This window comes from Dasypus novemcinctus, chromosome 12, assembly GCF_030445035.2.
Source record: "Dasypus novemcinctus isolate mDasNov1 chromosome 12, mDasNov1.1.hap2, whole genome shotgun sequence".
Taxonomy (NCBI): domain Eukaryota; kingdom Metazoa; phylum Chordata; class Mammalia; order Cingulata; family Dasypodidae; genus Dasypus; species Dasypus novemcinctus.
The window spans coordinates 61,687,248-61,710,185 of NC_080684.1; the positions used below are offsets into that span (position 1 = coordinate 61,687,248).

General features: G+C 35.0%; 1 protein-coding gene across 7 annotated transcripts in view; it reads left to right on the forward strand.

Annotated features, from left to right (window-relative positions):
• The window catches only part of SYT1 (synaptotagmin 1), a 611,949-nt gene that overhangs the window by 99,593 nt on the left and 489,418 nt on the right, over positions 1 to 22,938 (forward strand). For all 7 annotated transcript variants that reach the window (XM_058308469.1, XM_058308473.1, XM_058308470.1 and 4 more), the window contains exon 2: positions 21,759 to 21,879. The gene's annotated coding sequence lies outside the window, so the exon portion shown is untranslated. The remainder of the gene's footprint in view (positions 1 to 21,758; positions 21,880 to 22,938) is intronic.

Consider the following 22,938-nt stretch of genomic DNA (forward strand, 5'->3'; position numbering starts at 1 on the left):
AGAAGATATTAAACTTGTAAGGTATTTTCAAATAATATCACACAAATAAATAAATATAGAAATCTTGAAAATTTTGAAAAATCAATAACAACGTATCAAATTGTTTAGTTTCTAAAAAAGTATATAGACTTTTAAATCCATTTACTGAAACTGCATTTTTATTTACATTTGAGCTTTCAGATAATTTTCAAACAATATTAGAAACAACTTTAAAATTTGTTTTCCTCAGTTTCCTCTCATCCCTATATTCTAACATAACTTCATTTGAGACCATAGCTTCTTATAATTCTGTTCAAACTGTAATTTAAAAGGAAAATAAAAGTCATTTTTAATGTCCTTTTTAAATATCTTTGAGGAGAAAATTATAGTTTGAGATAAAGGTTTATCTCATTTCTCCAAGTATTCTTTAAGGAGGGATTATGCTACTGCAGGCAAAGTAGTTCCAAACAACAAAAACCCAGCAAGCAAGAGCTGTCACGTAGAAACCAAGGAATCACTAAACACTGCAATTTTCTCCTTCTATTTTGTCTATCACATTCTTGCCATGCATTTTGTTTTCTTGTTTATATATTCCATATATTCCAGTGCTGTAATTCTTACCTGGTCCTTCCTTACCAGGTATGTTCAGGCATTTATGAAAAATCTGTCAATCTAGTATATATTATTGTTTCTAGTCATTGAATTTTATTACTTGCAGCTATAATTTTAAATAAAGGGAAATGTGCTGTGTTTTATCTAAATTAAATACTGTTTGTGCAATTGTGAAGAATTTCAAGATCCATACAATACTAATTAAAAAAAATAAGTACAGAGCCTAGAGTCTATTTTGTTATGTTTCTTATATATGAAATTAGTTTACATGTAAATATTTATTGTTATTATATGCTGTATTTGTTTCCCGGCTGCCAAAATAAGCTCCATAAAATGGGTTGGCACTACAGCAGGATTTTATCAGGTTTAGAAGTCTTCCTTCCTCCTGGAGTTAGTGTCTTCTGGCTGGCTGACAGTCTTTAGAGCTCCTTGGCTTTTCTGTCACATGGCAATGCACATGGCAGTGCCTTCTTTTCCTTCCAGGTTCCCTTGATTTCCAGCTTCTGGCTGCTCCCTTTGCTTCTCCTCTATATCCAATTTCCTTTGCCTATAAGGATTTCAGCTATATTGGATTAAGGCCTACGGTCATTCAGTATGGGCCCACCTTAAATAACAACATCTTCAAAGGCCCTGTTTACAAATGGGTTCACACCACAGGACCAGGAGGGACCTGAGCATGCCTTTTGTGAGAGATATAATTCAATTACTAGCATATGCTACTTTTAAAATTTTTTATGTCTATTTTTCAGCAAATACTTCACTAATTTTTGTTTTGTTTTTGTTTTTTTAGGTTCTGAGGGCCAGGGATTGAACCCAGAACCTTGTATGTGGGAACTTAGTGCTCAACCACTGAGCCACATTGGCTTCCCTGAGTTGTTTTTTGTTTTTTTGTTTTGCTTGCTATTTGTTTTTGTTTTTTCTGGAGGCACTGGGAACCGAACCTAGGACCTCCCATGTGGTAGGCAGATGCTCAACCACTTGAGCCACTCTGCTTCCCTTCAGTCGATGTTTCAGAAACTGCTAGAAAGAAGTAAAAATAAATATACACTGACTAGTATAAGCTGATATTTTGTGGAACTTGGGCAGTATTGAATCATCTGGAAGAAATTTATGCCATTACTTAAAATACTAAGAAAACAATGAAAGGCAAAGAGTAAAAAAGAAAGATTTTCTTATTAAATATATGCAATTTATAAATTTGTTTAGCATGACATTTATGCAAATGTAATATTTTAAGGATGTTCGTTTTCGAGCTATTGAAATTATCTTATTTAAGAGTAATTGTGATAAAAAAAATCTTCCTTGTATAAAAATAGTGTTTTCATTGTTCATTAAATTTTGTAAATCTTTCTGTGCCCATATTTTATCACAAATAAGTTGCTTATGATTTGGCTTTGTTACCTTAAATCTAAAGGTATGTACATTCCATTAGAGAAGATCTTCTATATATATGAACCTAAAAGAGAAGTTAATAGACGTAATAAATCTGATGGGCAATTCAATTCTTGCAAGAAGCATCTGGAAAAACAACAACAAGCAATCACACGTACAGGTTCTAGTTCTTATTAAAGAGCAACAAATGACAAGTCTTCATAAGAAAATGTGTGCCCATCACGGAATGCTGCTGAGTTCTACCCTGTTTCAAAGTAATAAAAACCCATTTGCAGTGCCAGCTATATAAACTCAGGTGGAACTCACAGGAAAAGTGAGCTAACAGTTGGAAATGCTTCATGTTCTTTGGAACTGTAAGTGAATTTGAATGTAATGCCATGATCAGGGAACCCCCAGGAAGAGATTCTGTTTCTAAGGAATGTAGCTCTAAAGATTTTGAACTGCAGGATTCAAGAAACAAAGAAACACTACTGGTAGTATTGAAAAGTTGTACAAAGCCAGAGTTGGTCTTAGTACATAAGTTCATAAAAAATGTAATAAAAATGGCAAATTTAGTGTTTGTATGCTTTCTTGGTTATCTTTATTGCCATGGAAGAAAATAAAAGAAGGTAAAAAAGAAGAAATTTGAACTGTTTTTGTTATTGTAACTCTATTCAAATACATTCCTTTAGGTTTCTTCCTCACCCTTAGCCTGTTCAGATATATTCTTAACAAGTATTTTAAGTAATGGCATGAATTTCAGGCCTTTTTTCTCATACTTTTTCCATAATCTGTTTGTATCTAGCAGTCTGGCAATATAATCTGTAGCGTGTATACTCAATAAGCCCTTCTTGAATGCATAAAAAGCATGTTTAATAATTTGGAAAGAGAAACACGTTTCCAAGTCAGTCTTTCCTACCTAGTTGTCTTCATCTTAAAAAAAAAATTTTGACTATCAACTAAACTATTTGGTGAGCAAGGGATAGCAGACAAATGCATTAGCATGCTCCCTGTCTTTGAATATCACGATCTATGAGAAGATGAATGACTAAGGCAACGGTGCAGAGCAATGCTATTAGGTGCTGTGTTAAGGGGTGGTTGTTCCAGGCTCTGGGAGTCTCTAGGAAAGCTTCTCACTCAGCCCAGTGGGGTTAAAGAGGGTTTCTGGGAGATGCATAATTGGAATGAAGGACATTTTTGAAGAATGTTACATGAGAAAAAGTGGACTAGCTAAAATTTTTGTTAAAGAAGGACCTGCTATGGCTCAAACTAAAAACATTAGTTTTTATTTAAATTATTTTTAAAAATTTATTACCTCCACATCTAATATTAGTGTGGAGGAATGTATGATAGAGGCTGAGAGCATTTTAAAATATTAGACAATCTATTTTGAATAGCCCAATGTGCTGCTGCCATGCACTGATGATCTAAAATTTTCTTCAAAGATGCTTATAATTTTATTCAACTTCTCTTTTATTTTTAAATATTTATTTATTTATTCCCCCGCCCCAGTTGTCTCTTCTCTGTGTCTATTTGCTGCGTGTTTTTCTTTGTCCGCTTCTGTCGTCGTCAGCAGCACGGGAATCTGTGTTTCTTTTTGTTGCATCATCTTGTGGTGTCAGCTCTCCGTGTGTGCTGCGCCATTCCTGGGCAGACTGAACTTTCGTTAGCGCAGGGCGGCTCTCCTTGAGGGGCGCACTCCTTGCGTGTGGGGCTCCCCTGTGTGGGGGACACCCCTGCGTGGCAGGGTACTCCTTGCGCGCATCAGCACTGCGCATGGGCCAGCTCCACACGGGTCAAGGAGGCCCGGGGTTTGAACCGCGGACCTCCCATGTGGTAGACGGTCGCCCTAACCACTGGGCCAAGTCTGCTTCCCTCAACTTCTCTTAAGTAGTACGTTTATGTACTTGAAATGCCCATTGTGTGGGATAATTTGATTTCTTTTGTTGTTTTTGTTGTCATTTTAAGTTTATTTCAAGCTTCAAGCAGTTCTTATTCTCATAAATTCCAATGATTTAAGATTTTTATGAGCAAGTCAATGCCAACCAAGTGGACAGCCTTCAGGTGTAACCATTTCTTTGCTGGAAAGGCAAGGGCCAGAGGGGATATCATCTCCTGTAATAGTCTACCCTTCCCTTGATCACAAGCAATACGGCAAATGAGTGAAGTGGCAAGAGAATTACAGCCGCCTTTGCTTAATGGCAGGCATTGCTAATGGCAACTTAACTATTTAGACAGAAGGGCACCTGTATGTGATAAAATAACCATCCTTCCAAAAGGTACTTGGTGTATAATAGAACTGAAATAATCGTTAAATACCACATCCCTTACTGTTCTGCTTGATACGTTATTTTGGTAAATGGACATGATCATTTACAAACTCCCTGATGCCATCCCTCAGCAAATTGATACAGTAAAACCTTTTCACTCATACGTTACTCAGAACTTATCAGAGACTAAATATAATATAGCAACAGTCCTATAATATTTTTTACCATCATGTAATTCTCCGTAATAAAAGTGTATTGAGAATTTAGAAAGAAGTATTGGATTGTGGTTTCTGTTGTTTTGTTTTCCCTTTTCTGTTTGTATTTGTTTTAATGGGTATTCATTTGTTTTTGTTTTTGTTTTGTTTTTTTGCTTACTCCAAACTTCTGGATTGTATTTTTAAGGATATCTATGTAAATGTTGGGTCACTTAGCTAACTGAGAAAATTATCTCAATAAGCTTGGGGTTGTAAATCATACATACATAGATACTACTTCATAGGATTAGTACACAGATTAAATAAGGCAGTACAGGCAAAGCATTTAGAACACTGCCTGACACGCAGTAAGTACCCAACAGCCTTCTTTTGTGGTATTTTAATCAATATTATAATTACTCAAAGGGTCAGTTACCTTTCCTTTTCTCCATACAAACCTACCCTGAGTGTTCTCTAACTGATCAAGAAAAACTGAGCAATACTGTTAGAAAACTTGCTCAAAGTTTGACTTATGTACATAATCCAAGTGTGTCAACTTTGTAAAGGGAATTGGAAGAAGGTGATGTGTATTTATATGTGTATATATACACACACACACACTCACACACATATGTGTGTGTAGGGATGTATATGTGTGGCCTGTGTGTGCTGTCATGGCTAATCATTATAGGATGTTCTAAAAGTAAGTCACCATTCAAATTTTTAAAAATAATATGACTTATAGGAACAAAGAATTTGGTTAATTGGGATTGGAAATAGATACTTCAGCAACGTAACTCCTTCACTGTTTTCCTGAAATCTATTCAGCAAACTACAGCCAATGTGAGATTTTAAAAATTCAACTCTGATCATGTCAATTGCTGCCCCAACCCCCCACCCGCTCTTAAAGCTCTTTAACGGCTTTCTAAAGCATAAGGGGAAAGTTCAGAATCCTTTCTATGGCATACAAGAGCCTCGGGGATCTGAATCCTCTTACCTTCCCAGCCTTAGGGTCCCCATTCCCTTTGCTTTCTGTGCTTCAGCTGTGCGGGTCACATGTTCAATCACTTCCAAGTCTTTGCACATATGGAACCATTTCCCTGGAATACTGTTCCCTCCAGGCCTCACTCAGCTAAATTTTAATTATAATTAATTAAAATTAATTATAATTTTTGGCACATGGTCAACTCCCATAAACATATTTAGGATGAATATATAAATGAATGAATAATTAATTGTATATTTTCTCAACGGCTCTGTAGTAAAGGACAATTTGAAACTTCTTTCATTAGTTGTTTTCCCACTGTTTGAATTAATTTCATATTAGAAAAAAAGACCCACCTCAAGATAAAACTTCCTTTCTTTATATTCCTATTCATATATCTGGATGTTTAAAAGATTCTTAGCAGGTTAATAGAGAAAAGAAGTCCTTTATCTGCTACCATTTTCTTTTCAGAATTAGGAGCATATTAATAAGTGGGAGGGGGGGGATACATTTCCTCCTTAGATTTTTGGAAGGTTTTTAGATAATGTCCCAAAATTTAACTCACCAAAAGTGAAATAACTGCACATGCTATATTGAATAGTCACAGTTGTAAAACTACATATGCTGAACACAGCATTAAAAAGTTTTATTGTTCACCTTCTAAAGAAGATGTTTTGAAACTATAGCCAGACACAGATAATAAAATAAAAAAAATCTTAATAGAAAAAAATATATTCTGGCTTTACAATATTAATCATGTGTACCTGCCGCAGTATCCTCTCCTAACACTCTTGGTAGATAGAGTAAGAAACTGTGAAAAGAAAAGTTGCCCTGAAAAATATTTGCGTCCCAGAAGCTGATGGGTTTTCCTCTGCCCTTAGGGTAGCAAAAAGAATGGAAAGTATAGTCTCTGTAAAACTCAGCTTGTTTTCACCTGTATGTGGAGATTTTCAGTTTTCTATCCTCAGTTTCCAAATCTATCCTTTACTCCTTTATTTTGCAAATTAGAGATGGTGGATTCTTTATTTTGCAAATTAGAAAATGTGGACTTTGAAGTCAAAATGCTTGGGTGCAAATGCCAGCTTCACTTACTGGTTATGTGAACTTGGGCATGTCCTTTAGCAGATGATTCAGTGTTCTCATCTGAAAATTTGGAAAATATAGTATCTGTCCTGTATTATTGTTACAAAGGTTAATTGAACTACTACAGGCAAAACACTGAGAGCATTGCATATAAAGAGTGTGCTGTTAGGTTTTCTTTATTATTAATATTATTATCACTATTTAAACATATATAATGAGCACTGGAGGATATATTACTGAGTAAGCAAAACACCTCCCAGCTTTCCTGGAGCACATAGCTAATAACTTTCTAATTTTAACTTACTTCCTACTAGATATTTCTGCTTGGTTGGTGTACTGGCATTTCAAACACAAGATACTTAAATCCAAATTAAGTACATGTTTCTCCCTCAAAATCACATCTAGCATTAAAACACCCTTTTAATCCCTTCTCCCAAGCTAAAGACTCAGCCACTTTTCAGACTTCTCTGTCCCCCTTTCCTCACATACAGTCTGTCATCAATTCCTACAGGTGTGACTGTTTAAATATCCATTAAATGCATCCCTACCATCCATCCCTACCACTACTACTTTCACTCATACCCCTCCTGTATTTCCACAACCTTTTCTCCATACTACCATCTACTCCAGTTCTCAATCAGATCCAGGAACATGCAACAATGTGGATTTAAATATTTTAGGTTTTCTCACCATTTACAGCAATACATTTAAAATTGGTGGCATTTAGAGCTCCACCAGGATTCCTCAGCAGTCATCAGAGCTTAAGGGGAAGGAAGGATAAAAAGAAAATGTAGTTCATATAATAGCACAGAGAGAAACTTCATATATAAAGATTCCCCTGAGACTTTCATAAATTAAAAGTTTTCTACTAAAAAAAGAAAAATTTTGACAGGCAGTTAGCTAGATTCTAGAGCAGGGGTAAATATGTTATGCAACTACTCAATATACTGTTGAGTAGCCATAGATAATATATAAATGAATATGTTTTAATAAATTTTTTCACCAAAGCAGGCTGGGTTGGCTTGTGGGTCATAGTTTGGTTACCTTTCTTCTAGAGCATAAAGACCAAACTCCTGCATGTATTAGGACCTTAAAAACTGGGATACTGATGTATCTCTCTTCTTCTCCCAACCTCCACCACCATAACTGCCACTCCTTGTCTCCAAGCATATATTTATATTACCTCTAAATTCCCTTCCCTACTTTGCCTGGCCAACCTCTACTAATCATTCGTAGCTAAACTCAGATATCAACTCTTACCCGTCAAGTTTAATTGTTTACTGCCATTGCTCCCTCAGCACTTTGTACATAACTGATTTGTACTTGCTACATGATTTTCTAATTCAGACCCAAAGTCACTTCTTCCCAAGTAGCCAATTCTTCCCAAATAGACTGATTTCCAATAATACATATCACTTTTAAAAAGTAATTACTTAGTAATTGAATGTTACTTTAGCTCTTCTTTACAGGAAACAACCTTGTAAAGGTTTCTACAGATGAGACTGTGAGGCTTCCTGGGGTTTAGCTACAAGGTACACAAAGCTAGTAAGTCATGGAACTGACGCTTCAACCAAGATTGCTCTCCAGGCCCCTTAACCACCATGCTACACTTCATACTCAGGATACCTCATTACCTGGAACCTAGTAGATCATCTACATATATTCTTGACTAAATGAATATAATGAAAAAATCTAATAATTCAGAGTTCACATTTTTCAACTATGTGTATTTCCTGTTTTGTTGGAAGACAGGGTAGTGGAAAGGGACCAACATTTGTTGAGCACTGAACAAGTGCTTCTAACTTCATGTAGTTTAACCATCCATTTGTCATCCTTCACCTCATTCTGTCCTCGTTAACTCTGAGGCAGTACCATTACCACAATTTTACAGGTGAAAAAACCCGGAGAGTTGAAACAATTTTATTAAGATTCCTGAGCTAACAGGTGTTAAAGTTACAATTTGATTCTAAATTTGTCCAATTAGGATGCTCAACCTTTCTAATATGCCATCTTGCCAATTTCTTTTGACTTGCAATCTAGAGAGTAGTTTCCTTTCACAACACAGTTATAGCTTTTCACAAGATGTATGTCAAACATTCCTGTCACATTATTGCACCAGATAAGTTAGAATAAGTATCTGTTAACAAGGTAAGTCACTATTTATTTATTTACAGAATCTTAGCATGAACCCAGAAATAGGATTAAAAAACGCAGGTACACGAATTAATCCCACATTATTACTTTTTGATACGATGTTGAAAGAAGCACTTATTCCTTCTATATTCGTTTCACGTATATAAACACACACAAAATGTTAATATATTTTAAAATATTTATTACAAAAAATATGCTCATAAAAGCAGTTCTTTGCATATGATTATTGAAACAACTTTGAAATTATTATTGGTTTCTGAATTGCATATATATATTAAGTCAATATCTGTGTCTAAGCCTTCTTTAGTTCTTCCAGTATGTTACTGAACAATTCATTGTTCAAAAGCTAAATGCCAAAATAAAATATTAACATAAATTTCTAGGAACTAAGATGTAGTTTTATTTTCTTGCATCAGAATAGAGAATGGCATCTCAACTAGCCCAGCACAATGAATACATATTTTCAGAACTATATTTTCTTACACGTTTTATGTTCAATTTAACAAATATATATTAAGTACATACTGTGAGTGAGGTGACACTGTGGAGGATATGAAGAAAACTAAGATATCATTTCTGCCCTTGAGGAATTAATTTGATGGCAAAAGGAGACATGTATGCAATCAAATGCAATATTTGGAAGGATAAAGTAAGTACTTTAACAGTGATACAAAGTGCTCTGGTACTGTAAAGAGCAAGGCTAGAGGGCAGGCAATGTGGAGCTTGGATTGAAGTGGCAGGATATTAAAGGCAAGACATGAGTTATGAAGCTAAAGCACATATAGGAAATAACATGATAAGGGCCTGAATTATCCAGTGGACTTATAGAATAGAAGGTAGAAAATGCCAGGGACATTTCTGGGAAATAATTAATATGTGATATTGAATCAGATGTAGAAGGGGAAATGAGAAGGAGACAAAGATGAATGCAAGTTTCATATCTGATACTGAGCTAGGAAATACAAAATAAGGAAAAAAGCTACAGAGGAAATGTGCAACATTGCTTTTGAGTTTTGGGGTTTAATATACCAGCAGGACATCAATGAGTAGATAAACATCAGTTGGAAATTTGGGTCTAGAGTATTGGAAAGAGGTCAGCACAAAGTAGTGATAGGAGTAATCTACATAGCAGGAATATTTTAAACCACTGGAGTACACAGAAGAATATAGAAGCAGAAGAGAGCTGAGGATAAGATCATGGGATATCAAGAAAAGATTTGATAAAAAAAAAAAAGAGTAGCCAGGAAAAAAAAAAAATGAACGAAGACATTGAGAAAGGTTGATGCAATGGTAAGAAATGAGATTGCTAAAGATTTAATAGATGTATGGAAGGAAATGCAGAAGAGTTTACTATGAAAGTTTCACAGTAACAAGGACAGGAATGATTATGTGGTTAAAAGGGTAGGCAATGTACACTTGATATTTTGGCTTAGCATGGAAAAACTGAACATATTTGTAAACTGGTAAAAAACAGAAATAATAAAGCAGGATTCTTAACTGGAGGTCTATGGACTAGGAGTCTTTTTGTGGCTACAAGGACTTTGTGACCCCCTGAAATTCTGAAAGCAGAAATCAAATATTGAGTGTATGTGAATTATTTTGGAAGGGTCACCAGATTATCATAAGAATCCATAGCTACCCCATGCCCACACACACACAAAGAAACTTAGAAATCTCTATGATATAAAGAAGAAATATTTGATGGCAATGCCTAAGGAAACAGGAAAAAAAATAATGGTATGTATTCTATACCATTTCACTGAAAAGTTTATCTGTGGGTCTCAAAATATTCTCTGTGTATTTACACCATATTTAAAAAGAGTAACATCATATGATGTCTTAATTTACTCTGAGTTCTGAAAAGAAAGTAGATGTAAAATGATCTTCACTGTATTCATTAAGTTAATAAATGATGGCTGAGCACTTCTCTACTCTGTGCCTGGGATGGTGCAGGGTATATGGTAACAATTAGGCCAGCACATCATCCAGACTTTTGTGGAACCAGGCAGATATGGGCTACTTTAGCAGATATAGCATCTAAGCTATGATGTAAAGAACCTGTTCACTTACTAAATGTTTGTAGAGTGTCCATATAGGGCCAGAGATGCCCAAGGTGCTGGTATCAAAGACACAAGACAAAAATCCCTGCCGTTATTCTTTGTAGCATGGGAGAGAGAAAACAAACAAATGAGCAAATAAACATATTCTGTATTGCCAGATAGTGATAAGTGAGTGCCACAAAGAAAATAAATGTGAGGAGTGGGAAAAGTGTTACAGTTGTGATGGAAGGCTTTCAACAAAGATTAACAGAGACCAGAATGAACCAACAGAATGAGCCATGAAAATATCCAAGGGAAGATCATGAGGAGAAAAGGGAGCAGTAATGCTTGATGGGCTGGGGGAATGGCCAATGTGGCTAGAGCAGATTGAGCAGGACAGATAGTGGTAGATGAAGTCAGGAAGAGCCTTGTGGGTCATAGCAAGGAATTGGACTAGGAATGAGTCAAGTGAGGATTGGAGGGTGGGGAAAACTTATTCCAGGGGTTTGGCATAGACTGGAACATATGGAGTGAGAGCAGAATGACAAGACGAGTTTGGAGAAGTCAGTAGGGTGCAGGATATGAAGCTTGTAAGCACAAGGATTTCAGACTTTAACCTCAGAGCAAAGTGAGCAATTAAATATTTTAATCTGGGAATGACACAATTCTTCAATTTTGCATTTATGGTATTGCATTTTCACTGGCTACATCATGAATAATGCCTTTGGAAGACAACTTTTAAGGGATAGTCCCAAACTCAGAGTCTGTTTTTTTTCTTTCTACTATTACCTTCTCTGCTAATAATGGGAATTGTCTTCTCAAGTCTTTTAGGAAAACTAATCTGATATAGGTGTGTAGGATGTATTGAAGGTAGAAGATTACTCTGGAAGTTGTTCCAACAATCTAGAGGTAATAAATATCTAAATCAACGCATTAATGATGGGAATGTATAGAAAAAGACAAATAACTATAAGAGACATTAAAAAGAAATAACTTAATTTTCAGGTTTTTTTGTTCACTTGCTTGTTTGTTTCTTTGAGGTACTGGGGCTGGCATTCAACCACTGAGCTACACAGACTCACCTGAGTTGGGGTTTTTGTTTGTTTTGTTTTTAGGAGGTCCTGGGGATCAAACCTGGGACCTCATACATAGGAAGCAGGTGCTCAACCACTTGAACTATATCCACTCCTTGAAAGTATTTTGTATATACTTGGAAAAAGAGGAAAGGAAGCAAAGATTACTCTAAGATTTAAAGCTTTAGTATTCATGATTAAAGTAACTGTCATTTGTCATTTGATTAGCACATGATCAACCTCCAATAAACCTAGTTAAATGAATAAGTTAATGAACCTGTGATCAAATGAGAAAGAGAAGAAACAAGATTCAGGAATTTGATTTTAGTTTAAGGCATTTTGAGTTTAAAAACAAGTTGTTAGTATCCTAGCATCATTTTATGATCATGTATTATCTTTTTTTTAGTTACCATTTTTTATACTTTATTTTCAAAGAAGTTTTAGATTACAGAAAAGTTACATAAAAAATAAGGAAGCAGCTGTGGCTCAATCAGTTGGGCTCCTGTCTACGATATGGGAGACCCTGGGTTCGAGTCCGAGGGCCTCCTTGTGAAGGCAGGCTCGCCTGTATGCTGTGGAGAGTTGACTCAGCAAGGTGACACAACAAAAAAGGGAAACAAGCAAAAAACACAGAAGAGTGCAGAGCAAATGGACACAGAGAGCAGACAGCAAGCAAGTCACAAAGGGGGAGGGAAAATAAATAAATACTGACAGAGAAGAACACACAGTGGATGGACACAGAGAGCAGACAGCATGCAAAAAGCCATGAGGGGGGGAGATATATAAAAATATATATATATATAGGCTTCCCATATACCCCACTCCCTCCCCCACCACATTTTCTTCCCATATTATTAACATCTTACATTAGTGTGGTGCATTTGTTACAACTGATGACTAAATATTGAAGCATTGCTACTATGGTCTGTAGTTTGCATTATGGCTTACATTTTGTACCATATAATTTAATAGGTTTTGACAAAATATGTAATGACTAGTATCTGTCACTCCACTATCATACAGAACAATTACAATGCCCTAAAAATGCCCTCTGTTCCCTTAGCGGTATTGTAAAAACAAGGTGTGAGACTGCCCCCCCCACCCCGCCCCATTTTAGCCATACATTAAGAAATACAGCAAAGAGTTATGTCTAAGAGCATGGGCCTCAAAGTCTGATAGCAGGACTCAAATCTCTGCTCAGCCTCTCAATACTAATGTGGCAAGTTATGTAATCACTCTGTTCTGAACTTTCTGATCTATAAATGGGGATAACAGCAGTATCTTTCTCATAAGATAGTTAGAACTTGGTAAGTGATCCACTATCACTAAACTTAAAAATTCACTAGGAACCTGAGGTTTGCAGATCAAAAACATCTTAATTGCTCAAGATTCTCAACCAAGAGGTGCAGATTATCTGTACATGACACTGTATTGAGTACAAGGCTTCTGATTGAAATAGATATGTACTAAAATAGTCATTTTAGATAATTAAACACATTTTCTTACTTTGCATGCCTAAAGTCCAAGAGTTTGCTAAGTAATTATATTTCACTCATGTATATGTATCTATTTTTAAGAATATATAATAATGAAATAATGAAAGTAGCTTGATTTTTTTCAGTCTTACTTTTTCTAAGATTTTATCTGTGTATCATGAATAAATAGCTCCATCATTAATTGGGCTTGGTTTTAAACTTTTATACAATTTCTAACTTCATATTTTCAATGGCTCTTCTTAGTTCACAATGCTTTCTGAATGATTGTAGGGACTAAATATGAATATTGTAGACTTCTTTTTCCCCAAAATAATTGATGGAGTCAAGATGTTAATGATTCTTGAGTAGCATTAATCTTTGGAATAAATTATGTGCTTTTGCATCTCATTTAATAAAACAGGTAAATGGTTATTAAATTTAACTTCTTGATTGAGTTTCAGACTCTGGTCTTTTACTATATGCTACTGCCAAAATCATACCCTCAAACCAAATATGTTACTGGATTTTATCTAAGTTCTTTGACTATGTTGCAGAGACTAATTTCAAGAGCACATCGGGTGAGTTAGGCTAGTAATTTATTCAGGTAGGGAGGGATGAGAAATGAGAAAAAAATAACAGATCAGGGGTCCCAGGTAGAGAGGAAGGGGATGAAAAGTGAGAAAGAGGGCTAATATACAAGCTACAATTCCCCATTATAGATTATAAATGCCCAGGTTTATTTGTGCGGCAGAGGAAATATGCGAGAGCAGTGCACAGAGGGCAGGAACAGGTCCAGAGACAAGAGAGTGGAAGAGCAAGAACACACTTAAGCTCTGTGCCTGCCTTTTTGAACTGCTAATTACTCCACCCCTTCACTAATAGCAGGGGAAGAGTTCCAGCTGTTTGCTGTTTTGATTGATTACCCCACCCATCAATCCCTTATGAGGGCCCAATGACTAAGTCCTTGGGGAATATCCGGGGCTTCTCCTGGTTTCCAGAGGAAGTCTTTGTTCTGGATGGCCGGATCTTGGGAGTGGGGGTCTTCCAGCAGCCTTTTTGAGGGTAACTGATGTCCACGTGGATTCTCTGCCAGGTTCCAGATCCATCTATTGATTCCCTATCTTGCTAGACTACTTTATTACCCCCTCAGAGAGTTTACACCTTTAATCTTAAAGGTATGCTGAAGAGAGATGATCATTCTTCCTGCTGGTTAGGTGCAGTAGGCCCTACCTGACGAGGTGTAAAGTCCTGCTATTCTATCTTTGTTGGAGGAAGACAGATCTGGCATCCTGTGTGAAGCTGGATGAAGTCCCCATATGGTTAACAAGATGTTGATTCTGGAAGAAATAAACTTGATTAGAATTTTGAAAATATATGGTCCCACTAATGGGACACTTAAGGTATTAAGAAAATACCTTAAAAAATAAGTAATTAATGAATTTTAGAGTTAAAGTTTGTAGTTAACCTTACATAAACAAGCTATTTCAATATAGAATCTCTTATTCTATTGCATTGTACTTGCTATGTCTGGATTTTCTAATATCTGTGTTCTTCTGACCCAGTGATGTAAAAATGTAGGACATATTAAAGATTTTGTTCAAAGTTGAACAATAATATAAACTTAAAATAATTATTATAATTTGCTTCAATTATTTCTTCATTCAAATATGTTTTTCCCATCAAAATATACAGCATTTTCTGTAAATTATAAAAATGGTTTATGGGGGCTTAACTATAAAAATTTGTAACCTGTCTTTATGCTTTTTTACATGATAAAGATCTTGAATTTATTTACATGATATAAGATGTAGTTATTCAATCAATATCAGTATACTCTGTCTTTTTTATTATAGCTAAGTTTTCATGTGTTGTTGCCATTTTTTAAGAAAGTTTAAATCTTTTTTTATTTCCTACATTACAAATACATTTTATAAAGTATTTACTATGCATATTTTTCATGGTCTTTATTTTATATTTGGCACTCTCACATCAGCATTGCTATTGAGTGCAGCATAATTTGAAATGAATTTTACACAAATATAATCAACATGAAGGCAATAACTTTATTTGTCTCATTTGCCTCTATAACTCCAGACCTACAAAAGTGTCTGCCATGATAAATACACTCAATAAATATGTGTTCTTTAAAAAGAGGGAACAGGAGAGTGTGGGAGAAAGAAAACCAGGAAGGAATGAATGAATAAAACAGTTCTTGCCTTCAAGAGACTTAAGGAAGATAAGGAGTTAAGACACATACAAAAAATATAAATAACAGTACAGTGAGGTACACCTCAATGAACCATAATTATATGTCCTTTAAGTTTTAAGAGTGGGAAATTCTAGAGTGTAGTAATTTCAAACATAAATTTTTGCTAACCCTATTTAAAGATGAAAAATTATGTCAACAATAGTAGCACTAACAATAAAACGATCAGTAATTGGCTTACTTTGTACTACATGCTTTAAGTGGATTAATTCATCAGTGCTCTTGGAAAAATACTATTATCATGCCCATATATTTTTTTAGATGAGGAAACTGAAGATTGTAGCTGGGAAGTGCAGGAGCCTGGATTTAACTCAAGCTGTCTTAAGACAGAACCCAATAACAGCCAAAAACCTTATGGGTTTTAAAAGATTAATTCATCCCTTACTGTAAATACCACTCTGTACTGTAAATACACTTAAAATTTTTTTCATACAAAATTCCATTCATTGATTTTAAAGTTGAACTGACCACAATGATAGTAGTTATATATAATCATAACAATATAACTATTGTTTAAAAACATTAAAAATTTATTAAATTGCATGAACATTAATAAATTATCCTTTTTCTGAAAATGTATTCATAAGATATCTTTTGAAATAAGCAATAAAAAAAACCTAAGAACATGTCAAAGTTCTAGCTCTAACCTTATGTATCTCTAGATTTCCAACCTTGCCAACAAATTATTGCTCTTTCTCTTTCCTTTCTCCAATTCACACATGTCAAAAAGCCTTTACTGGGAGACTTTCAGGAGTGAAGGATATGGTCAGTATCTTGTTTTCATGGTTGCAAAATATGTCAAAACTAATCAAAGTATATATTTTAAATTTGTGTGGTTTATTGTGTGTCAAGTATACCAAGATAAAGCTACTGAAAACTAAGCAAAAAAAAAAAAAAAAAAAAACCACAAAACTTTACTGGAATTAGAGCAACAATTCTCTGTGCAAAGTAAGCTTTTAATTTCTTGGCTTATTCAGTCCAAGAATTATTGCTAAATTGAGGATTGGGCTGACTCAAACACTGGCATGAAATTACTGACTTTATTCTCCTAAAATGCAGAAAGAGAGAGTTTTTCCATACTTGTATTCTTTTACCAAATCTGTTCTCCCAAAGATTTTACCAGCACTGTGGATCAGAGTTTATCTCAATTTCCATGATAGTCAACTATTGTTATTACTGTTTCCATTGGATATCTGTTAATGATGTTCTGGTCTCCTTTGGTCAGTAGATCACGTACATAATAAGTCCCTCCCTCATGATGGCTAGGTTTAGCAAAACTCTAGACTAAATTCTCTTGCTAGCTAATTTATCTCATGAAAAAGTCTAAACCTCTTCTGAATAATTTAAATTCAAACTTGAAAATAAATTTACAAAAGAAAAAAATACATTCATTTGTCCTCACTAACAAAGGAATAGAAAAACTGAAAGCAATCAGCTGAACAAAAGTAGGCTGTTAAAATTCACAGTGTATTCTATGTGGAGATTTTGGAAATAAAAAAGATGAAAGCGATGCACTGTTTCATGGATTAAATCGGACAAGAGAGCTAAGCTTTTCAAACCCACTTTTTCTGATAGATTCACAAAGAAAACAAAGTTCTTGTGTCTTCTCACATTGACTAAGAGAGTAGAGGATTTTCCCCTAACATTTTGCATTAAAAAAAAAAGCAAGTCCTAAATTTGATAATAAAGCAAAAGCTTATTTTCCTATGTATTTTATGCTATTTTAACTTTATTTCCAGAGGGAAGAAAAGCGCTATATTGATTTCACTTAGATCATGTATTACAGCAAAGGTAATATATAGTCTATGTTGAAAAGGGCTCTGGATTTGTTGAAAAGGGCTCTGGATTGGTATCAAAAGACAGGAATTATTGTTTCAGTTATACTACTAACTAACTGAGACTTTGGACAAGTGAACTTCCATTTCTGAACGTTTTTTTCAAGGTGGGGAATTATTAACTCCTTTGAGAATCTGGAGAAAAAAATGCACAAATACAAAAATGCCTACAATTTTGCATAATATTTCAAGGGGGTAGCAGATTTCATGAAGTGATACTCCCCACAAATAGTTAACAAAACCCAGAACTATATGATCTTTGTATTTGTTTCTAACACAATTTGTGAACATTTTTTCCTAAGTTATTTCTTTAATGGGGAAAACTTTTTTGAATAGTACAGGGAAAAGTCTAGCTCTGCCTCTCTCCCTTCCTGATGTGTTTTGCCCATTGCCACCAAGATTCTTCTTAAGTGTCCTATAGAGCATCTTGACCCAAGGAATATTCAAATGTAATTGTTTCTTACATTTTTATTTTTTTGGTAATTTTCTGGTATTTGGTCTGTGATTTGTTTATATATAAGGTCAAAAGCTAAGACTATACTTTCGGGGATCATTTCTATAATTCATAAGGTCAAAAGCTGAGGTAATATATCCTTAACTAGTCATTTATGCTCTTTGCCAAGGCCCACTGAATCTTTTAACCTACATTGACAAATATAAAGTTAATTTTCCACGTTAAAGTAATACTCAAATTAGCCTTTTAAAAATTATGGAAACTATTGAAAAAATAGACATAAGTCAAAATTAATGGGATCATAAGCAAATAAACTTTGACAGTTTTTCTTAGAAAAGCATATCTAAGTACATTCCTCTAGATTATTTATGCTATTTGGCATATTAAAGCAATGTTTATATAATCCATTGGGAGAAAAGAGTAGATAAATTAGAAGCATCTCATTCTGTGAAATCAAATTCTATTAAAATTCCTAATTGACTAGATTTTTTTACTATTAGTTTTTATGAATTCCTGTCATAAAAATAGAATAACTGTTAATGTTTCAAAATTTAAAAGACCTGCCTCTGGTTAATAGCATATTCCTATAAATTCCTCTAACAAATAACAGATGTCAGAGAGTCCAGTCTCTGTAACTATCTCTAAATTGAAAATATCTAAAAGAATCAGGGTTTTATGAAAACATCAAGAGAATCTGCTAAAAGTGATTGATCCTGAATCTATAATGACAGCCTAACATCTAAGAGAAATACCTTAGGACAAATGTATGTTACTTTCAAGTTAACCACTTCAGCTTTTATTTTACATGCATTTGCTTTACCCAAACTCATTTTATTCATACATTTTCCATAAGCTACACCTCTAAAGACTTTATTTTTAATGACAAAATATTTGTAACTCATTCTATTCATCTAATATTCTCTACTTTACCGTGCAAAGATGACCTTCATAAAAGTAGCTTTTAGGGAAGTTTAACATTAAATGATTTCTCACACCTTGTATACAATTTTCAAAATCATTCATTTATTCATTCAACTTATATATGTTCAGTTCACACTCTCCTATGCAAAATGATGTTTTAAGCCCTAGATGTTAATCAAATTGAAATCCTCCAGCTCTTATAAATTTTCCAAGAGGTGATGGCAGAGACAGGAGGAGATAAAGAGCCAACAAACAAACATGTATGTTCATAACGATAAGTACTATGAAGAAAAATAAAGCATGACTTACAAATACGGAAAACACATCAACCTTCTAAACATAAGGGGGCCAGGAAATTAGCTTTTTTGAATCAGTATGATAGATTTCATTCCTCAGAAGAGGTATGAAACATTCTTGAAAATCATGATAAATATTCCCTCCCACCTCTCCTCACCGCCACCCCCCAGCCCAACCCACTATTCAGAGCTGCTAAATGAATTAGCTTCAGTAGCTTCCCAAGGTTCCCCCATCTAAACCCCTGAGCAGAGTCTGGCCTGTGCCTTCCTCCAGCCTCGTCACCCTCCACACTTTTCCATTCTCACTATACTCTAAGGAAATAGACCTCACACACAGGTTTTTTCCACCTTTGAATCTCCCTGCTTTCCCCATCCTCATCTCCAAATCCAGCTAATTCCTGCTTATCTCTCAGCATTCACTATAAATATGATTTCTTCAGGGAAACCAATTGTGGGTACAAGTGCTTGTACTTTCCTAGCGTATATTATCTTGCATTTTTGGAACTTACTGTAATTTAAATCATAATAAGTTAAGCGCTTTCATCCATCTATCCCTTTAGACTGTCTTCAGTTTACATATGTAGTTTTATGCAACACATGGCAAATTCAGTTCTAAAGCAAGTTGGTAATATCCTTTAAACAATGTGACTGAGCAAATAATTCTAGTTTAATCTGTATATTTTAACCTGCATTACCTAGTGTTCCTGCCCCATACTCTGCTGGAAGTCTACTGCTTGCGTGTAGATTCAGTTTCAATGACTGATGGTTTTTAATCTTTGCTACTTGATTTACAGAATGGATGTGTATTACTAATGCATGTATTCCCTCTAACATGTAGAATCTGACTGTGGTGGCTGTTCTTTCTGAGGAACCAGATAAATTCTGGGGCCTGTGGCCATGAAAGAAAGGTTTTAAGCCCTTTCTGTGGGACAAGCCACTTTACACTTGGAATCAGTGTTGAAAAAGGATCCAGTTGTGAAAAGCCACAATTCTGTAAACCATTAAATAATCCAAGGAACAAAAGCCCAGGACTTTATTGTTTGATCACTTCATGCCTAACATTATGAAGTATGTAAACACACACGTGCACACACACACACAATGTTGATGGTGTTTTCTACTTGTTTTGAAGTGAGAAATTAGACTCTTTCTTCAATACCTACCATGTCCTAAATCTCCATTGTGGCACCAAATTATGATACTATTTTATTTTCATATCTGTCTGCCTGGGTTTTTCGGAGGCAAGAAACTATGTATTCTATTTTTTATCCCCAAGACCTGGCCAAAAAAAAAAAAAAAAGGCCCATAATATACTCAATTAATCATATATTTTAAATAAGCAACTTGTAATTCTTATAATTGAAACAGCCTGAGCTGGAGTCAATTATCTCTTTTTTCTATCTTACCCAGGCAGAAATGGAGCTCAGAGCCACTTGGAATAAACCTCTTTAATGCAGCATCTATCCTTTAAATGAAGGACTAAGGTTTTCCTTCATCTAGTAAATCCTCAGAAGGTTTTCTTATGTGAATTTGTGCCAGAATAATTCTGGTCCATTAGTTGGCAAATAAGACTGCTTAATAACTGGAGAGGAACTATAAAATTCTGTTCAGAATATAATGAAAGCGGCAGGGAATTGTGCATTCATTTATCTTATAGGAAAACTTGAATCTTCAAATAACAGGGTGTTGCCATGTTAGCCTTCTCCAGAGAATTGAAAACCAAACTGTAAGGAGAGTAGAATGGACTGATTAGTATCAGAGCCACTGAAATCTGCAGCCTCTCTATTCCTAATTGGTACTACAAGATTTAGCTGATAACTCAAGTTCTCTTTCCCCGTGTTTGTTTTTGAAAAAATTATACTACTCTCCTTACTCAGTTTCTCAAGGTTTCACATTCTAAAATCACAGCTTAAAAACCAAAGATAAAATAGTAGGTTGATTTGTGGAAATATGAGAGAGACAAAAAAAGTTCTATCTATCAGCTCTTTAACAAAGAATAGGCAAATGGAATAGGGAGTACATTAAAGAAAATGGAAAGAAAAGAATGGAAGATAAAAGAGGGAGGGAGGAAAAAAGAAGCAAGGATAGGGAGAAGTGGAGGAAAGGGGGAAGGAAGCAAGAATGGAAAGGAAAGTATTAAAATATTTGACAGATCTTCTCTACAACTCATATGCTTTTGTATGAGCAGTATTTCAATGTCCTTCCTAGGTAAATAGCAATGTCTTTCCTTTTTATTAGCACTGCTGCAGCTGCTGTTGCTTACAAAGAGATTCACAAATCAAAATAGACTCAGTTAGCTTTTCAATAATTCTACAAAGGTGGGGGAACATTGCCAGAGAAGGATAGCACTCCAGTATCCTAACAAGGAGCCTTGTTAGCAAAACAAAGTGTGAATTGCTTAGAGATAATTCCCTGCTGTTGGTAATTCCACTGGGTACCTTCTGTGGAGGCACATGCTATTTCTCTTCTATAGACCAATGCCATTGAACAGGAGATGTCAAAAGAAATATGAAAAGGTTGCTTTTTCAAAACGTTTATTCTTCCGGATTTTTTTTAATGTCAGCATGATTCACACCTATTGGTTCTCAGCCTGGAGCACCTAACACAAATAGGAACTGAGGAAGCTAGAGAAGGTTGCAAGGAGTGAATGGACTGCATAAGCAGAAGTCTATACCTAGTCAATAGCAAAGGTGAGTGCAGAATTGCAGGCCAGCATTTTCATGGATTTTTCTATTATTTTCTCTTCTCCAGGGGAAAACAGAAAAACAAGAAGGCAAGAGCTTGTACGACAGACATCTGGACACCAAAAAGAAGACTGTTCACTCCGCAATTGCTTCATGCCTGGAAATTGCTCTGGAACTGTCTGATTAAGGTATTGGAACAAATTTTTGATAGATTTTTCTTTTTTTGAATAATCAATGATCTTTCTCCATCTATATCTTGTGCCATGAAAAAAAGGATTTGTGCAGAATATCAAAGACATATATCTCTTACCTTTAAAAATGTTTTTATGATATTAAAGGAAATATTGGTGTTTTTCCACATCCTTTGAAACTATTCTTAGTGTTGATATTTTTGAAGTGCTGGTCAGTCTAGCTGGTGAGTTGCTGGCCACTTGTATGACACTTTTGCTTGCCTATACTCTCATTTTGTACTTCATCAAATCCAAAGTTGTCATGGCTCATTATCTGTAGATGATCTTGAGCAGCCTTGCATTCTCACAGAATATGCCATAGCATCTGCCTCTGTGCTTTTGTGCCCTGGTGTACTGATGATATTTTAGCAAGAGTGTTCGGTGGGGGATGGAAATGGAGAGCAGAATTTGTCTCAGGCTAATATTTCTTTGTGCTATGCTATGTCTTTGTTCATATATTCCTAATTCAACAGCTCCGTACATATATCACAATGTGACCATTACATATATTAGAGTACATAACTGGAGTTGTAAAGTATCTGCTTGAATGTCTTAACTAATGAATTCCATAAAATTCAATTATCATTCTTAGACTAGTCATTAACCAATCAAATTGCTTCTTTGATCTAAGTCCTTTCTCACTAGGCATAAACATAGTTCTGTGAAGCAAATGGGGGTGATTGAATTATCTCATGGATCTCTTTTTGGAATCCCATGTTACTGGAAATTTTGATTTTGAAAAAACTACCTTCCAATTTACTCTCATTGCATTCAGAGAAATAATGCTACAGTGCAAGACCAGGTCTTGAAGACTTCATTTGACTACTTGAATCATAAGTTTTTTTCTGAGGAAGTCAGCCAGAATGGGTCACCAATACTAAAAATGATAAAAATAAACCAACTATACACTCCTGTAAATTCACTTACTTATTTAAACAAATCTGTCCAGTAGGCTTGTGGTAAGCAAGTTCTTCATCTTTTGGGACTGAACTATTTAAATATGAGAAGTTTCTCCTC